Genomic DNA, 19,693 nt, shown 5'->3' on the forward strand with positions numbered 1-19,693 from the left:
ACCGGGGAGAGAAGAAAACTTCACTTTCGTGGGCGCGAATCTGGATTTACACGGCGCCCTGGGCATCGCCTACAGCGCCTCTTACGAAGCATCTTCCCAGAAGTTTATGTGGGCGTTTGAGGGGAGAAAAGGCAGAGAGAGGACACAGAGAGAGGCTTTCGGTTTTTGCCTCTGCGTGTTTGGCCCTAAACACCACCTCTTCCCTGTGTTAAATCAACCCAGTAGTGCATTTGCTGCCAACATTCCACTTCCTTTGTATTGCAGATGCCACTGGGCTCCCTGGCACCTCGGCTGAACGCCCTGGGTAGCCCTGCAGAGCTCAGAGGCCCAGGGGTGTCGCTTGCCCTCAGCTATTACAGTATTGTCAAGTGTAATTGACTTAAGCATGTCCTTGCTGTCTGCAGCCCAAGCCCACAGGGGCCCTGTTTGTTGCTATTAAAAACTTAAAATAAACATGGAAGCTTTGATTGACTTTGGACTTCTGGCCCACATTTAAAACAGGCACCTTTCGTTGGGCTGAGTGGGTACAGCTGATCCTTGTGTGGAGATGTTTAAAGGACAGGTTGATGATGCCACCAAAAGCACCAGCATGGCTGTTTTGTACCCCATGTAACTGCTAATTCTCTCATCCACAACCCACGAGGTTGGACACAGGAGTCCAAACATTGCATCTCGCTAAGTTGTGGATGTTTCACTGGGAAAAGATTATCTCTAAAGGCCAGGAGAGATTCTTGCAGTGATGCTTGGTGATGAACATGATCCCGACCTGACAAAGACACACATCCAACTTCTGAAGTATTTCTTAGTCCCTTCTTACCAAAGAGCACCGAATTTGTTTAGGCTGGTCTTGCTCCCAGATCCCCTCCTTTCTTTTAGGTGAGATAGCACAGTAGTGCACCAACCTGATGCACTGAAAGGACCAGTGCTGTGAGCCTGGCTCCTGCTGCTGTGACAGCCGTGACACTCTGCAGGGATGGGAGAAGCTGATTGTCACTGCAAACACTGCCAGGAGTGCTGCTGTCCCCCCAGTGCTGCCACTGGCACACGAGGACACCCACACTGCACTTAGCAGAGACACTCTTATGTCCACACCACACTTAGAGTCACAATTACTTGGAGTAATATCACTTAAAGCAATAGAGTGTCTTTGCTGTTTCTATTGCCACAGAGAGAGACATCTCAAGGATCTAATCAAAGAGACTGGATAAACGTGGAATGAAATCAGAACCAAATCTTTGTAACAGTTTTCCCCTCGGCATCCTGAGCCATGCAGGCGTGTTGTAACAGAAGGTTAAAACTCGTCGGGTTCTAGGAAATGTCTGGGCAGACTTTGGGAGCTGTGTTAAAGAGTCACAGCACACAGATGCTCTACACCTCGGCATAGCTGAGTGAACCAGCGGGGGATGCCTCGATCTCCGTGCATCTCGTCTGTGCCCCGCCTCAGGCACAGCCTTCACGGGAGATGGAGTCTCCCGAGGAGAAGGGGACGGGAGGACAGGGACACCGCACCCGGCACCATCCCACCACAGCCTCGCCGACTCCCTCCAGCCAGCCCGGGAGCGGGATCCCGGCGGGACAGGGAAGGGGGGTCCAGGTACTTGGTGAAGTCCCGGGATCTCGGCGGAGAAGGACTTTACCAGCCCGACGGCTGCCGGGAGAACCGCGGGCGTTCCGCGCTGTGCCCCCGCCCGCCCTGCGCGCACCCACAGGTGACAGCCCAGCGCGCAGAGAAGGACACCGCGCACCCACAGGTGACAGCCCAGCACCCAGAGAGGGGACACCACGCGCCCACAGGTGACACTCCAGCGCGCAGAGAGGGACACCGCGCACCCACAGGTGACAGCCCAGCGCGCAGAGAGGGACACCGGGGCGGGTGCCAGGTTATTTCGGCGGGGCGATTTCCCGGAGCAGCACGGGTCGTGTCCTGGCGGTATCCCCAAGCGGAGGGGACGCGTTGGGTCGGGCGCAGCCGAGGGGGGACAGCCAGGGACGGAAGCCCGCAGCGCCCCATGGCCCCGCACCGGGGCTGCCTCCGCGGCTGCACGGCTGCCGTCCTGCCCTGGCTGAAGGACAGGTCCCCATCCTGCCCTGACTGAAGGACAGTCTCCATCCTGCTCCTGGCTGAAGGACAGGTCTCCATCCTGCCCCTGGCTGAAGGACAGGTCTCCATCCTGCCCCTGACTGAAGGACAGTCTCCATCCTGCTCCTGGCTGAAGGACAGTCTCCATCCTGCTCCTGGCTGAAGGACAGTCTCCATCCTGCTCCTGGCTGAAGGACAGTCTCCATCCTGCCCCTGGCTGAAGGACAGGTCTCCATCCTGCTCCTGGCTGAAGGACAGGTCCCCATCCTGCTCCTGGCTGAAGGACAGGTCTCCATCGTGCTCCTGGCTGAAGGACAGGTCTCCATCCTGCTCCTGGCTGAAGGACAGGTCCCCATCGTGCTCCTGGCTGAAGGACAGGTCTCCATCGTGCTCCTGGCTGAAGGACAGTCCCCATCCTGCTCCTGGCTGAAGGACAGTCTCCATCCTGCTCCTGGCTGAAGGACAGGTCTCCATCCTGCCCCTGGCTGAAGGACAGTCTCCATCCTGCCCCTGGCTGAAGGACAGTCTCCATCCTGCTCCTGGCTGAAGGACAGTCTCCATCCTGCCCTTGGCTGAAGGACAGGTCTCCATCCTGCTCCTGGCTGAAGGACAGTCTCCATCCTGCCCCTGCCTGAAGGACAGGTCTCCATCCTGCTCCTGGCTGAAGGACAGGTCTCCAGGCATCAACCGAGCTCATCTGAATTAACTCTGAGCGATTCTCATGGACGACGATTTTTGGTTTTTCTTCCCGTCAAGCACAAATGGCTGCCTACGATACAACAAATATGATCTTAAGATTTAAGCAGTGTAAAGTAAAACAAAACAAAACAAAACAAAACATGAAAATTCCCTCTCAGTGGAAGTCTCGTGGTTTGCCCCCCCGCCCCAAACTAGAACTTGGATCTCAGGGAGATCTGAACGAACTGAACATTTAAAATGAAAGTCAAATTACTTGCCAAGTATTAAATTCTTTGAAAAGTTCGTTTTAACTTAGTGTTAACTCCCACAGAATTGACCCGTGTTTATCTGAATCGTCAAAAAATCCAGCCTAGACCCCTTGATGGTCTGGGTGGCTGAATATCTCCCTCTCCCCCTTCTCCCCCCAACCAGCTGCAGCCAGAACTCCTTAATAGCCAGTAAATTCAATCTTTTATCTGAATGCTAACAAAGAAAGGATGAATTCAGAAACCTTAAATAGACCTACTGTTGTCTTCAACACAGCTTGAGACAGCCTTTTTAAATAATAAAATATTCCGAATTTTTAGTGCGTTTGTATCAAATTACATTTCTTCTTAAATGAGGAGATGGCAACATTTCTGTTACTTAGAATTTTAGACTGTCATAACACAGCAATGAAATCATTATTATCTGAAGCTGTTTTAAATTCCCGTAGATTATGTCTAAAACAAGTCATTTCTGGCCAGCACAATCTATTATTAAGAAAATTTTGTGTGAGTCAAGAAGTAAATTGAATGTCCTCAGGTTGGAAAATAAAAACCTTGTTTTCACCTTGTTCTCACTAATGCTATTTCACTGAGATCTTCCTTAAGGTTTCATGGATTTATCTGTAACTAAATGCATCATTTTTTTGGATGGCCATAGTGCTCATACAGAATCTATATTTAAGTGGAGTTAAAATAAACAATGCATCTCAACAATTTCAAGAAAAATACATTACATTACATTACATTACCATGGGTTATAGAGCTAAGGAAAACTACATTTAGAAATCTGTATTTATTAGGTTGTCGGACTGCACAATAAAGATACAAAATGGACCTTATCTCTCTGTCTGGGCATCTATTAACCCACACAATCATGACTACAGCAATTTAGTATCAAGTCTAGATGCAGCTCTTTTTTTTTTTTTTTTTTCCCAAGATTATGTTTTTTAAAGCATGTTTATACAACTTATTTCCTTATAGTAAGATACTGTGACAGGAAGCAAATGAAAGATGCTGAAATATTAAAATTTGTACTAGCTACTGCATTGTATTCTTAGTGTGCAGAATTAAGAATACTTGGAGATTTTAAGTGCTTCAATATTTCAATGTATTTATATTATTTCATAACTAAACTTTGAAATTCTTTACCATATTAAAAAAAGAAAAAATCCTCACCCCACAACCAAACCAAGGCATCCATATAAAATTCTTCCTTTAGTTACTATATGACCTTAACTTACTTCCATCTTACTGTCACTTTTGTTTTGCTTAAGAATTTTTTTTTTTAAATAGCAGTCTTACTCTTGCAACATTCCTACAGAACCTTTTCCCACCAAGACTATTAATCAGGTGAAAGCTTGAAGACTTTGTCATCTTGCTGCACATTCAAGCAGCAGCTAAAAAAAGACAACCATAGTGTGGCTTGAAAATCTTTCTCGACTCCTGTCTTTGACCTTCTTGTTTCAAGTGCTAAGACTATTTTCCCTCCTTATTGCAATGGCAGGGTTCCAAAATCATCCTTTACAAAGGTCCTGTGGCAAACAGGACTCATAGTAATTAAGTATTTTCAGCAGACCAGTATAAACTAAGAAAAGCCACTTGTTGGATTTTCCTGTACAAAGAAAAAACAATTTCCCCAAACAACCAGATTTCAGATAGAATTGCAAGAGATCTGTTCTCATAGTAGTAACATAGCCTCCAACATTCATGTACACAGAGATATCCATAATGTATGTTGGCCCTGAAAGATTCCTCAGAGGGCAGAGGGAGAGATCAAATAGAGGTCAAGTGAGTAACTGTTTATAGATGGTTAACTAGAATGACAGAGAACTGTGGTAGCTGCTTTTGTAGCAGTATTTAAAAGTTTAAGCTTGCTTCCCTGGGAGTTTTGCATGTGATTTCAGTGGATATGAAATTGGCCTTTAAGGGCAGACTCCATCTCTTCTTTTATCCCAGCAGAGTACATCCCAACTTGGTCTAACCTTTCATGAAGAAACCCAAAACGTGATAAATTTTGCTTGGGTTTAAGTTTTGTTATGAACATAGCTCTTGGCCTCGCTGCAAGGAGTTTCCTGAAAGCTTGGGGTAAAACAGAGCCAAGTTTGCCGTGTTCTGCCTCTCCCTCTGAGCACCAAGCTGACACCACAGAGGGGATTTTATTCCAAGAGTGTTTCAAACTGTGTGGCTTTGCTTGGGTTTCGCTTGGACTGTTCAGGTTCACTGAGCTTGCAGGCCACTGCGAGGAACCCAGAGCTCAGCAGTAAAGGTTCTCTATTCCCAGCAAGAGGAGGTACCTGGGAGGTCTGGCCAGGGCCAAGCTCAGCTCTGCCTTTATGCTCTCTCCATGGGAAAGTGATGCACAGACAACCAGAGCATTAGAACTGAAAGGGTTTAAGAGTCTGCAGGGAAAAGACTGAGCCCAGTGTTCAGGTCAGAATGGTCAGGGGTCCTTACAACACCCATCTCATTTCTTACAGGCTTTCATTTGACTAATCAAACATGAGTCACACGCCTCTTGGGATTTTTTTTTTTCTGTTATTATTTGCTTTTAATTTAAGATAGGCACGAACAAAACACCATAACCTAAATATCTACAGACTTTGAGGATTTTCAGACTCTGAAAGAAAGTTTCCAGCTGCATTTTTCCTCAGCAAAGACCAGGGTTTTGTCAGTATTAACAGCTTGCGAGGTGCAATGAGAACAGATCTGCAGAGCAAAGCAGTCATTCCATTCCATTTGAAGGTTTGTGTGTTGGGTTTTTTTTAGTTTAGTTGCAGTTTTGTCCCAAGAACAGACTTGCCATTTAGCAAGAAGACTATGTGCTCTTCTGGAATTAATTTTACGACTATTTTCATCGTAAAACAGTCTCCTTCGCACATTCAGAGACAGGTCTGAGATGTAAAGCAAATAGAGATGGGACTCTAGAAAGTCCAGGAAAGCCGAAAGCAGCTCCCGGATCCCGACTGAAGCCGAGCCGCTGGTGCCGCCGGTTGCGTGTCCTGGGGGGCCCTCTAGTGCCTGGAGAGCGGCTCCGGCCGGAGAAACACCGGGAATTCCTCTGCCCACGCTCCAGCTCTACCTCCCTTTCGGCTTTTAAAAGTCTTTTTCTTTTTCTTTTTCTTTTTCTTTTTCTTTTTCTTTTTCTTTTTCTTTTTCTTTTTCTTTTTCTTTTTCTTTTTTTCTTTTTTATTTTTTCTTCTTTTTCTTCTTCTTTTTCTTTTTCTTCTTCTTTTTCTTCTCTTTCTTCTTCTTCTTCTTCTTCTTCTTCTTCTTCTTCTTCTTCTTCTTCTTCTTCTTCTTCTTCTTCTTCTTCTTCTCTTATTTGTCCTCTTTTTCTTCCCCCCCCCTTCATTTTCTTTCCCATTCTCATTTTTCCCTTTTTCTTAACCTCCTCCTTTCTGCAAAAATATTCAGGAAAATATTGATAATTGGAATTTTTATAAACACCTTTTTGTAAATTTTTTTAAAAAATTCCATTATTTTAGTGTTGCTTTGCAAAAGTCCTAGAGACAATTAAAACCACAAATAAAGTCATTTTGGGCAAAAGGAACCACAGAGTTACATCACATAAAAGACAAGAATAACCACAGAGCCACATCACATAAAAGCCCAGAGTAATTGGTAAGATAAAAAATGACCAAGGAAAAAAAAAGGATGTGTGAGGGAAAGGCTAATGCGCTATGTGCCCAGAGCCAGGCATTAGAGCCTGGGCAGCATATTCAGAAAATACCTGCCTGCTGATGAGGCAGAAAAATCAAACCTAGTTTAGGGATTTGTTCTCTGGGCTATGGGCTGCTGTATTATCCTCACATTGAAGCGGGATCCAGCAAACGGATTGTTTGTGGTGATGGAAATATTTCATTTGCTGGAACTGTTCTGACATTCATTGTGTAAAGTTGCCAGATGGCAAAAATGTTTAGTTTGCAATAAACAATCATTAACATCACTTAAGATATATGTCACTCACACGACAAGAACGTGTGTCTTACAGGTCCAGGCCTAACTGGGGCGTGGAGACTGGGACACACCAAATGCAATCATTTGCTCACTTGCTGCAGTGATATTTTACTCAGAGCTTTACTGGATCTTACAGTTGACTGCATAACTGAGGTTTTCAAAGCCAGCTCCTAAACCTTTGCTCACTTAGAGGGAAACACTTGGCCAGAAATGAGTCCCTGAAGGATACACTCATGACCCACCCCTCTCCCAACATGAAATATCAGCTAGTCACTTCTCCTCCTTTGAGTAGCTCTGGTCTTGTGGCTGTAGCTACTCCTCTTCTGCTTCAGCATTTTGGGCCTGAATACATGTTCCAGGAGATTATCACCATTTGTACCAAAACACAGAGGGAGTAAGGCCAGTTGGTACTCCTGCAGTATCATTCAGCCTAATGGATCCCCAGCTGCTTATAAAACTTCAACCATCCACAACGAGCATCAGAGTCATGCAGTCACAAGACTTGGAGAAGTACAGTAAAGGCAGTATAACCCTTTTTTCTCACAGTGCAGGGTTGTTTCTGATTGGAGATTTATTGCCATTGTGTTCAGTTGGTGCTTAAAAGTTTTTAGAGATTCAGCTTCTATTTCTTCCCTCAGGAGCTCTTTCTATAGTCCAATATAACTTACCATCAGAAGTCTTTCCTTCCTAATGTCTCTACTTTTAAATCCTCTCTTCTGCAGCATAAAAAATCTATTTATGCTAATTTACTACCTTACAATATTCCTCTCTGGAGATGCTTTCTGTTTCCTCTTTGACCCACACAACTAAATGATAAATGTCCATGTTATTTTATTGTCCTATATCATGAGTCCTAAAAATGTTGCTCTTGTTGTATGTCAGTTCACAAAAAGCACTGATATTCGTTGCTGTGTAGGTGGTTTTATACTTTTAAGCTTTTGTAGCTTTGTTAGCTCACCAAAAGCAGTTTGCATGCCATTTTCAACCTAGCAAAGACCATATAGGTAATGGATTCATACAGAATGAACTTCATGTCAACAATTTTAGCCATGATTTTAATTGACCAGATTGGAACATGAATGTGCAAACAGAAAACATTTGACAAAAGCATCTGTATAGGCGTTTGTAATCTCATTTTGAGGAGTTTTTCAAAATTACTACCCTCAGAAAAATCAGTATATTCATAACTATACGGCTGCAGGAATTGCTTCCTCAGAACTTGCTTCATTCAGTAGAAAACACTGAGCACTAAACAAGGCAGTTTAGAAGAAAATTTGTCAGACATTTTTGCATTTCTTTTAATCTACAGTGATTTCGCAGATTTTCAGGAAAAAGAACTAGCTTAAAATGCATGTATATGTATTTAAACCCCTGCACCACCTTCTTGTTTTGTGTCATGTCCATTAAGCTAAGCCCTAAGAACGCGACATATACATTAGGCTAAGCTCTAAGAACGTCAGTCTCCCACAAGGGAATAAAGTAGGTGTTTAAACTTGGCACAGTCACCCCCTTCACACATGCACACAATCAATTCCCCAGCATCTGCAGCACAGTTTACTACAACTTTTTTTGGTGTGTGTTAATTTACAGTGTACACAAAGCTCTGACAGTGTATCCCAGGTGGAGGGACTGATCCTTGGCCCTGCTCCCATTCTGTAGAGCAAACACAGCACAGAGGTGTCAACATTTGTTAGAGCTTCACAGCTGGACATTCCCCACGTGCAATGAAGTGCCCAACACAGATCTCCCTGGTGCTCTCATCCTGCCCTGGTGCAGCTCCCTCAGTGGTATTTGGGGGCAGGTCTGGTGTGGGACCTGAGCCTGGTGTGTTACAGAGCAGTGAGACTTCACTGAGAGAGCACAACCAGCTGACAGCCACTGTGACATTTACAGATGCAAAGGATGCAGAGGAAGATGCACGAGAGCAGTACAAAAGCCACATTATTTCAGATCAAAGGTCTGTGTAGCTCAGAATCCGCTCTCCAGCCATGCTGAAGAGCAGATGCTCAAGAGTGGAGGGCAAGCATGGCTGAAACTCCCTGCAGCAAGCCCTCCCAGCACATGGCCCAGAGTCTGGGCTCAGCTCCAAGAAGGATGTGAAGCTCCTAACATCCCACTGATTTCAGCAGTTTCAAGCAGGTCTCGCATCATTTGATTTTAGCAGGGAATCAGAAACTTCAGTAGAAAGAAAGAACTGTGGATATAGACTCCGGTTTTTGAAAAATTTTGTACTGTTCTCTCTGAAAAAAACAAAATCCAGCTTTCTTCCCCACCCCACCCTGATTATAAACAGCCTTTTTTAGCTCCTGCAATATCTGAAAAACTGCAGTTGGAATTTACAGAATAATAAATGTCTGCCCTGAAGATAAAGTCAAGAACACCTGGAAACAAGAATAATATTGTCCCTTCCTTGCCCAGCAGGAGTTCATGGAAATATCCCTGTGCAATAACGTACCTATCAATAACCTCATTGGAAAAGCCCAAATGGTAGAGCTACTAAGACAGCAGGCACCAGAAAGGGAATTCAGAGCAAAGAGAGACTTTTGGCTTGAAAGATCAGTCCTAGAATGCTACATCTGTGAGGTTACAATGGTGTTTCTCCCTATGTCCAGTTAACAAATCATAGACAACTAGCTTTTCTTGTGAAGAACAAAATTAATTTCTGTAGTGTGCCCATCTAAGAACATAAATCCTGTTTTTCTGCAATCCCTTTTCCCAGAATAACACCACAGCAAACATCCCCTTCTCTTGTAACTGAGGAAATGAGGAGAAGGAATGTGCCTGGACCAAGACACTCTGCACAAGAGGCCAGTATCTGATGTGCTGGCTTGTAAATGACACAAGAAGATTTTCTCTGGATTTACAGCCTCATTGGTTCTGTGGGGGCTGTAGTTTTCCCTTTTACATTTCTTGGAGGTGGTGCATGTGCTCTCAAACAGGAGATCTGATGTGGAAACAATAGCTTTTCAGATCTCCCACAGAAGGTAGCTTTTTCCTCCCAAGCAAACACCCTGACCAGGTGGACTGCCTGCAGCTGCAATGCAGGAGCAAGAGTAAGTTGTTTAAAGGTCATAAAAACCCTTGGGCTTAGCTTTTATTTGTGGAAGAAAACCCCAGGTGGCAGATGCTTCTCTGCACTCCTCCAAATATGTGCCATGAGAATGGACCTGCCTGAGAGTTGTCTACAATACAGGTGAAGAAGAAAACAGCTGGGTTGGCTGTATGAAATATATTTCTATGTAGACATTGCTGTGCAATGTTCTTTGTAGGTCTGTGGGGTACCTGCTGACCTCCAGCTGCCATCTCAGAAAAACTTGGGTCCACAAGCTTCTTATGCATCTGATGCTGCACATGTGAGCTGATCCAAACAGCATTAGGAGCCTATATCCTATATCTAGGCATCCAAATCCCACACAGAGGATTCTATCCTTGTGTTTTATTCCCATTTTAAGGATGAAAGAACCAAGGCAAAGTGTTACTCTGAATAATGGCTGCAAGAGTGTCCTTTCATTTGGGATGAAGCAGTGTCTGGAAGGCCAAATCTTGATCTCTGCAGATGAGTGCTGCCAGGTCCAGCTGGCTGGTGTGAGCATTCCAGCCTTTGGAAAACAAAAGGGGCTGGAGCACATGGCACAACATCTTCTGTCCTGACTGACACAATGGCAGCTGCACCAGGGCACTGATTGAGAGAATGAGGACTGATGTGGCTGATCTGTACTGCCCTTGGCTCCTTGGGGGAAAGTTACTGGGAAGAGAACAGAACTAAAAAGCGGCAAGCACAGTCCCAGGCATGGAGAGTTCAAGGCTATCAGATCCTTGGTGGCCTGGGACTGCTGCTTCTAGAAGGGTCAATACAGAAAGGATTAACTCACTGGCAAAGGGCCCAGTGAGTGTGGGGCTTCTTTCCAAAACCTCCCAGCCTGAAGGGCTTTATTCAGCCCTGACTCCAGATGCTACAAAACAAGAGGAATAGGAATTTCCTAAACATTTAATCTACTAGGGCTGTGAGGCTGGAAGAGAGAGGGAGAGGATCATGCTCATCAGGGAAAACAGCCCAGAGCCTCACCAGCACTGCTGTGAGACAGTGGCACAGACGGATGAACAAGAGCTGCCTGGTACTTGCACTAGGACCTGACTTAGAGAAGTCACCTTCCATAATTTCCACTGTCTGCAAGCCCAGATGTTGCTTATGGCATGCTCCACATCCAGCCCATCTAATCTCCCTATTTTTTTATTTTTGCCACCCTCTCATCCTTCCCTTTGCTCACTTTACGTATTTGCCCTTAGTTAATTTCCACATTCTTTTAATTTTTGTTCCTCTGTCTCCCTACTTCTCCCCTCCTTTTCCCTGCTTTTCTCTCCTTGTTGTCCTGCTCTGCCTCTGTTCTGCCTCTCCTTTTTCTCATCCTACTCTTCCCACATGTTCCACTTCCCTGGAAGCACCTTCTAGAGGACTGGGTCCCACACAGCCAGTGGAGATGGATAAGCACCAGCAATGTCCTTGGGCACGTGGAACTTGCACCTTTATGAGATACTGCCCAAGACATCTTGTTCTCAGGAAAGAGGGCATAGAAATATCTGCTCTGTGTGTCCTTTACTCTGTGGGATGTATCTGACTGTTCTTTCAGCATTCCTGTGTGGCCGGCCAATACTATGTCCTCTCACTTTCATAGAAAACATTTAATTTCTAAAAGTTATAAAACTGTGCAGGTTAAAAAGTACATCAAGGTTTGTGGATTCCAAGGTTATACAATACAGGGAAAAATCTTCTGGTCTCAGATCCCATAATCACACAAATAACTCTCTTATTCTACACCTCTTTAATCCAGCCTGCTGACAGAGTCTTTCAAAGCCTGCTTGAAATGTTAAGGACTTTCTCTTAATTGTGGCCTCAATTTATTCTTCATCCACTTATCAATAACTTATTATTGCATGATGCCATCTATGGCATGATGAAACTCTTCTCCCTCACTTACAGACAAAACTTTTAGCTGGTGTTTTTGAGAATTTTTCCAGATCTGGTAGTGACAAACCTTTTGGTGTTTACACGTCCAGTGAAATTAGCACAAGCAGGACTATCATCTACAGCCCCATCATGCAATCTTCAGTGTCATCCTTCATCTATTTCCACTTGAACAGGGTTATCTTGCTGGTGCCATCTAACTCTGGAAGGTTACACTTCATTTAGATATACTGAGTAAATTCTCAGCTCCACTGATACTCCATCTTCTAACAGCAGGGGTAAAAGGGCAGACGATTGTTTACATTGGTTTCAGGCTCAATCATAATGTAGGGTTTTGTCTGAGTGGAAGCACAGAATTGGAGCAGCTGGCAAAATTCAGGAAAACTATAGGATTCCCTTCAGATCAAAGGCAGTCACTTTCTTCTTTATTCCCACAACTGATCTTAAGGAACTATCTTGTGCTCTTTAAAAGAAAAAAAAAAGTCATCATTTCCTCCTCCATCTCTTTTTTCATTGAATCTGATTGAAAATTTCTCATCAAAGCTTTTTCAGTGGATATTTGAGCTCTTGGTGAAGAGAAAAGTCTCAGTGCCCTTGGAAACATTCAATTTTTCACTGAATAAACAAACCAAATTATTTTTAGATAAGAGCAGCAGAGTCAGGGGAGAAGAGCAGGAGGATACTGGGTCTCAGTGGAAAGGCAGCATGTTTTGTGTCAAAATGGAATATATTTCAACAAGCAGTACAAGCTCATCAAAAGTTCCTTAAATTCAACTTCTGAAAATCTCCAATATCAAGCCAAAAAATGCTGAAAAGTAAGTCTGTCTCTGCTTGCCAGTCATGTTGACTCCATTGCTTTGAACCCTAAGACAGGCTTCTGAGTGGACTGGTGTCTGAAGCTGAGATATGTGCTTGTATTTAAATTCCAAAATTAAAATCCTGTTTTGAGGAATCTCAGTTTGACCCCACTTCTTGACATGGTATGGGTTTTGGGAAGCTGTCAGATGGCCATTCATGTACTACTTGTCAGAGTGGGTTAGAAGAAAGCTCCTTTCTCTTCAAAAAGCTCCCAATGCAAGGAGAAACCTTCCTTTTCATGGCACAGCAAACACCAGAATATTGCATTTAAAAGCAATCTGTGGAGTGCATAAGATGCTTCTTCAAACACCTGGAAATCACCTGGCACCTGGAAAATCTATTTTCAGAAGTAAGGGCTCTTGAGCCCTTTTAAACAGACACAGATGTGTCACTGGAGCAGAAGCAAGGGTGATCTGCAGCTGAGCAGATGCAGGGGCAGGAAGGCACCAAGCACACCTCAGCAATCCTGGCATCCTGCAGCAGGCAGTGCTAATGGCTGGGCTCCAGGTACTGGAGATATGGATACATTCATGCTGCAGGCTAGAGGAGCACAGGAATATCAAAACTTGTGAATTTTTATGAAAGCCACCCAGAGGATATGAAGGCCACCAAATCTTGTGTAAGAATTGTAATTCAGCTTCCCACCCTGGATTCAGCCTGGTACAAGTTTTGAAGAGGGGAATAACCTGGAGAACAAAGCCAGCTGAAGTCTGTACGGAAATGTAGTGCAGGTCTGTTGCCAGGTCAGACAGCACTCTTGGAGGAGTTAAATTTTGGTGTCAGGCTGCCCTCCTTTGCAAAAGCCAGTGATGAATTTTGCACCGCTGAGTTATTCTGTCCTATGTGACTGTAGCTCTGTTTATTTTGAAAACTTGCTGTGCTGGAGGGAATTTACGAGCCAGCAATATTTCTACTTTATAGCACTTCCTTCATCCACATTCCTTCGTCTGGTCATTTACACGGGCTGGGCCCACGAGGAGAGGTCAGGGGGGCACTCGAGTGGTATCCAGAGGCTCAGAATGGAAACATGTTTTCTCACGCAAAAATAAATAAGGGAGAAATGTTTCCATTGCAGAAGAGGAGCAAAGGCTGGGATCCCAGCAGAGACCTACCAGGGAACAGCAGGCTGCCCAGCCAAGGCAATTAACAGCATTTAACAACACACACACACACTGCACATAGCATGTCTCTTCTAGTGACACCCTCTCTGGCTTTGGCACACTTGAGTTTGGTTGCTTAAAATAGTCAGCAGCTGAAATGCAAAATACAAATGCAGTTGTATCTGAATGAAGAACCAAGGAGCTGCCTAAGGAGCAGGCACGTGTCCCCCCTGTGCTGCACCTGAACACAAAGCAGCTACTCCCCTTGGATCACAGCTGAGCATTTTACATTTGAAGAGGCAATAGACAAAAAAAATCCCAGCTGTCCACACGAATTTTCTATACATACATATATACACTCTCACTCTATTGAGAAGTGGTAGATGACCCATCCCTTGATGGAAACGTTCAGGGTCAGGCTGGATGTGACTCTGAGCAACCTGATGTAATTGAAGGTGTCCCTGCTTATTTCAGGGAGTTTGGACTAGGGTCTTTAAAGGTCCCTTCCAAACCAAATTATTCTAACATCCTGTGATGCCCCATCCTGGTGCTTCTCAGGAGTTAACTGTGATTCCAGCTTGGAATACTAATGTTCATCTAAAGTTGCCTGAAATCTGTATCACATAAAATTTCTTTATCTAAATCTACAGCAAAATGAAAAAGACATCTGTGAATTTTAAGTATATAATCCCTCAGCCAATCAAAGATCAAACAGCCACCCAAGCCTGAAAGATCTACAAGACCAGCATAGTCTTACTAAAATACTAGGAGCACCCAAAAGAGCAGTGTGACCACCACCAAAGCTCTGGTTAGGCTCCAGTTTCCAGCTGGGTCAGCAGAGTGCCACATGGTGGTGTAAAGCTGTAGGAAGCTCTGCCAGCATGCCCCTCACCCTGCAGAAAGCACTGAGCCCAGCTGATGTGATCTGGCCAGGTACACCTGCACTGTTTATCAGACATTCCATACAGAGGATTTCTCCCCTACATGTGCATGCAGACCACCACCTGCAGTGGAAGGTCATGGCTACTTTAATACTTTTCACATATTTGTTATGAGTCCTGTTGGTCTCACTCCTGCCTTCCCACCCCAAGATGTCTGTATTTCTGCTTTAGATTAAACAAGCAATTCCCACACAGGCAGTTTGTTAAATGTCCTTGCAATGACAGACAATACCTTGGAAGACACAAAGTGCTGATTTATCTGAGGTTACTAGCTACAGCACGTGGTTTAAATCAGATCCCGGCCCATGACAGTGATATAAGGGAGAAATCTACTTAATGGTAGTGAAGGGAGCACATCTCCCTTCCTTAATCACACACAGATTTCCAGTTGGATAGAGGCAGGGCTGCCTATTTGTCCTTCATTATACAAACCATAAACACACACTGGTATACCCAGAGCATGTCCACTCTAATCATCTATCAAGAATTCCAGATTCCTCCTGTGTTATCCAAAGATTTTTTTTTATTATTATTATAACATCCTTTCCTAAAAATCTATACAAACTATACAAACTCCTGTTCTCATCCTATTCTCATCTTTTCAAAACTAAACTGAAAAGACCAAGTTCTCAAAGAAGCTGGTTCTCTGTGTAGATGTTCTAACCTGGGTAGGTACAGAAGTGTCACTTGCAGAGATTCTAACATTCAGCAGCCTTGATTCTGTGACATTCTCTTTTTTTTTAGTCTCAAACAGCTCATCCAGTGCTATTCATCAACTCCAGTGCAAAGTCAACAGATCAGCTTATGCCATCCCTGAGCAGCAGCTTGGTGTTGCAGCTCAATCATGGTGAGTGCTCACCCAGCTCTGTTCCAGTGCTGGATAATTGTGAGAGAATCTCTTCTCACTGAAAGAGATTCAATGACAAATGGTTGGACAACAGTGTTACCTTAAACTGCCACGGCCTTTTTACAGTTATGTCAAAACCTAAATCAGATGGGACATTGCCAAAGGTAAAAAGCAGAATTAAGTGCCCACTTCTAAATGACTGTCATGACAACTTCAACACCACATAGATATTTGAGGCTTTGAAGAGAGAATCTAAATACTGGACATTTAGCTCTTGCCTTAAATATCCTTGCAAAGTTTTTTTTGGCAAAGACAATTCTACCAGAAAGATTTGGGGAAAGCTTTTAAAATTCCATTTGCCATAGGATGCAACTCAGACATGACATTTGTAATATCATCAGAGCAGGATTGCTGACATGAACAAGAGTGTTGGCAGCGACTTCCATGGGACCAGGATTGGGTCCAGTTTTCACATTTTCTAGGCATCTTTTGCTAAATGCTATTTGGTATAAAGAAGCATTTGTTTAGACTCCAGATGTTCAAGTAACCTCCTGTCATATTTTGTCTGCATCCCAGTGCTCCCATCTGTGATCTGAAGTGTTATGAGGTAAAAGTGGAAGGATTTATTTTGATCTCACTTCCATCTGTTTTACACTCCACTGACTCCCTTCTTGATTTGTACCAGTGTTTGAGAGCAGGGCTAAAGTGCAGTGGGTGCAGCTCTGCACGGCTCTTAGCAGTGTAAACCCAGAAAACAGGACATTCACTCTAAACTGACCTCTGACAATTATTTGCAGAATTATTTGGGATAAACTGTTGTGATCCAGGAAATCAGCAAACCATGCAGGCACTTGTTCAGGGAGAACATCTGCTATGAAACACTTCAATTGCTAGCAGTGGTTAACAGATGGGCACTGCTGAGGCTAATGATTGTGAAATATGAACTTTACGATGTTTCTGAGCAACCCACAGCAATGTTGCTACAGCATATCAAGTGCTGACATCTCTTTATCTACTCTCAAAGAGCTCTGAAGGCAGCCCTGGTTTTGAAGCTTTGGGGCTTATACATCAGTGCCAGCCTTGGTTACAGGAATAGGAAATTTATGAACACTTCCCTTAATGGCTGTGATTATAACCAAACTGACAACCTGATTTGGGCCAGAATGGCTCATGGCCATGGGTGGCAAAGGCTCCTCATGAGTGTCAAAATAGCTGTGTGTGCTGGGAGTTCGAGATCTTCCCCCTCCAATTCCAAAGACACATGCCTTTGTTCCAGGGCTTGTCTGCATTGTTCTCCATGCCTGGTCAGACAGGGGGTGTCTGAGGGCAGAGAACCATCCTCACTACTTTAGAACCAGACAAAAATTAGTGTCAGGGAGGTCTGTCTAGGCACTTTAGATTAATTTAGAGTTTGCACCAGCTTACATAGTTTAGGCATCTGTCTAATGCTGCTGGGGGGGGGGGGGGGGGGCGGGGTGTGAAGATGCATCTGCAGGCAATTAAAGACTCCTGGTTCCAGTATTTAATTCTGTAAATAGTTTGTGTTGCAGAATCGCAGCTGGAGGCAGCAGGATCACCAGCATAGGAAACAGGGATGCTTGAATTCCAAATGGGTAAAAGGTAATCCTACAATACAGAGAATAGCAAAAGCAAAACTGAAAAAACCACTGTCCAAGAAATTCAGAATGACAAAAACCTTCTGTTTCCATCTTCACTCTGTCTCAGCAGAAGCTGGCAACAGATCCAAAGCAGTGGGGGGGGTGGGGGGGTGTTTTTTTATCTCTTTATGCTTCAAGAAAAAATTCTCAGAGCACTTTGTCGGAAAGAAATCATTAACACAGGAAACATGAATTAACAGAGACTGCAATAATATTTGTTACCAGTGAGATGGACTGAATTTGCCTCCCAGCTGCATCACTGGAAATCCACCAAGGGAAGCATTTTGGACAAAAAGATTCTCCAGAGCCTGGAGCACAAACCGTGTCACAAAGACTACAGGAAGTCATCTGCAATGTAGCGCTAACAGATTTTACAGGACCTGAAAATTTCCATGCCTGGTTCAGAACAGAATCCCCTGATGCTCAGCTATCCTGTTCCTCCCCAGGCCTGGCTGCTGAACCAATCCTAACACAGCCAGCAGCCCAAGGTGATATCACTTGCTAAGTATGAAGTTTGGGATTGAAATGCCTCGTCCTTTCTCATTTTGTTTGCCAGCACTATCCCTTAGCTCTAGTCAGGGCCTCTTATTTGCCTGAGAACTGAATTTAACCAGAAAAGTAATAGTTTGCATGCTCATCTGACTCTAAAAGAGAAGAATTGGTGGACAGATTATTGGCATGCGGAATTCTCTTTTCAGATTTTCTGTAATAGCATGGCTATTAAACCAAAGATCATTAATAATACACCCTTTTGCTCATTTTTGAAGGGTGGAGGAAGGACTGAGAATGTAGGGATGAAGAGAGTGAGGAGAAGAAGCTGGAACTTCTCCTGGCAGCAGGCAGGGAGACAAACCCCAGCTGTGCTTGCAGCACACTTTGATGTGTTCTAAGGCGTTGAGATAGCACAGCCCTTTCCAAATGCATTCACTCACAGTGGTAGTCCAGCCAGCTGGTGTGTCTGTGTTCCAAGCTGGGAAAGATCCCTGCTCAGCAAAATAAGATGATACTGGAACTGGGGCTGTGAAGAAACCTGGCTGCCTGTCTCAGCTACAGCCAGTGTCTCCTGGTGGAAATGTGAATGTTTACTTTTAAATTTTGCTTTTATGACATCAGAACCTGGTATGAGTTTCAGGTATGTCATATTTTGCTGCTACCTTTTTTTTTTTTTTTTTTTTTTTTCCTTTACTAAGAGAGGGGATTATGAAGGCTGAGATGCTTTGGGCTCACTTAAGCAGAAAATGCCAGTCTTCAGATTTCTCTTTTTCTTTCTTTTTGGGCTTTTTTTTTGTTATCACATAAAAGATACCCCCTCACCTCTGAACTGAAACTGCATATCAAAGGGAAGAGATGTTTAATAATAACAAACACAAGATAGAGTTCAATCTTCCTCCCTCCCACTGAGTGAGGAATTAATTCTGGGAAAGCACCTCTCAAACCCTTCCAAATCTTTCAAACCCCTTCCAAACCCTGCAATATTGGACTATAAAAATGCAGAATAAATGAGGGCTGTGCAAAGCCCATGTTCTCCTCTCTGTTGCTACACAACAAGCCATTTAGTTCACACCATTTCTCTCCTGCCTGACACTGCACATCAGCTGAAGCAGGACTGGCAGTGACCCCAGCTGACCCTAGTAATGAAGGAGAGATGTTTTTCTAACTGGAGACCCATGAAGGCATCAAAGATGTTGCCATTCCATAAAGGTGCTCACTTCTTTGCATAGCTCTTGATTTCTCTGGCTAATTGGTTGTATTTGTTGTCTCTCTTATACAATGTTGTGCTAAGGCACAGAAGGATTTGTAAAATGATTTGACACTGTTCAGCCCTGAGACAGGTAAAACTGCTGGTTCTCACCTGAGATGTAACAAACTCTACCACATTCACAATCTTCACATCTTCCCTCACATTCTCTTTGAACTCTCCTGATGCAATTGAAAGGTATATATGAAATAAGCTACAATTTTATAGTGCTTTGTGACAAAATGCTCTTTGATTTTGCTCGAGATCTATCAGCCCCAGACAGATATGGTTCACAGTTATGCCAAGGAGGTTTAGATTGGATATGAGACAATTATTTACCAAAGGGGTTGTCAAGCATTGGAACAGGCTGCCCAGGGAAGAAGGGACTACACATCTTTAGAGCACTGAGAAGTCTGTACTTGGTAAGGATCAGCCCAGTCACACTGTCCTGATGCTCAGCTGCAGCTTTGCTCATCATGCCCATTACACAGTGAGCACTCCAAATTCAGTCAGTAATCTCATACCCAGCTAGAAGAGAGAACCAGGGAGATCTGGTAATTATCTGCTAAAGCCTGAAGCTCCCAGCAGGTGCCATCTGCTCTGCAAG

The sequence above is a fragment of the Zosterops lateralis genome (assembly GCF_965231275.1).
Source record: "Zosterops lateralis genome assembly, chromosome: 8".
Taxonomy (NCBI): Eukaryota; Metazoa; Chordata; class Aves; order Passeriformes; family Zosteropidae; genus Zosterops; species Zosterops lateralis.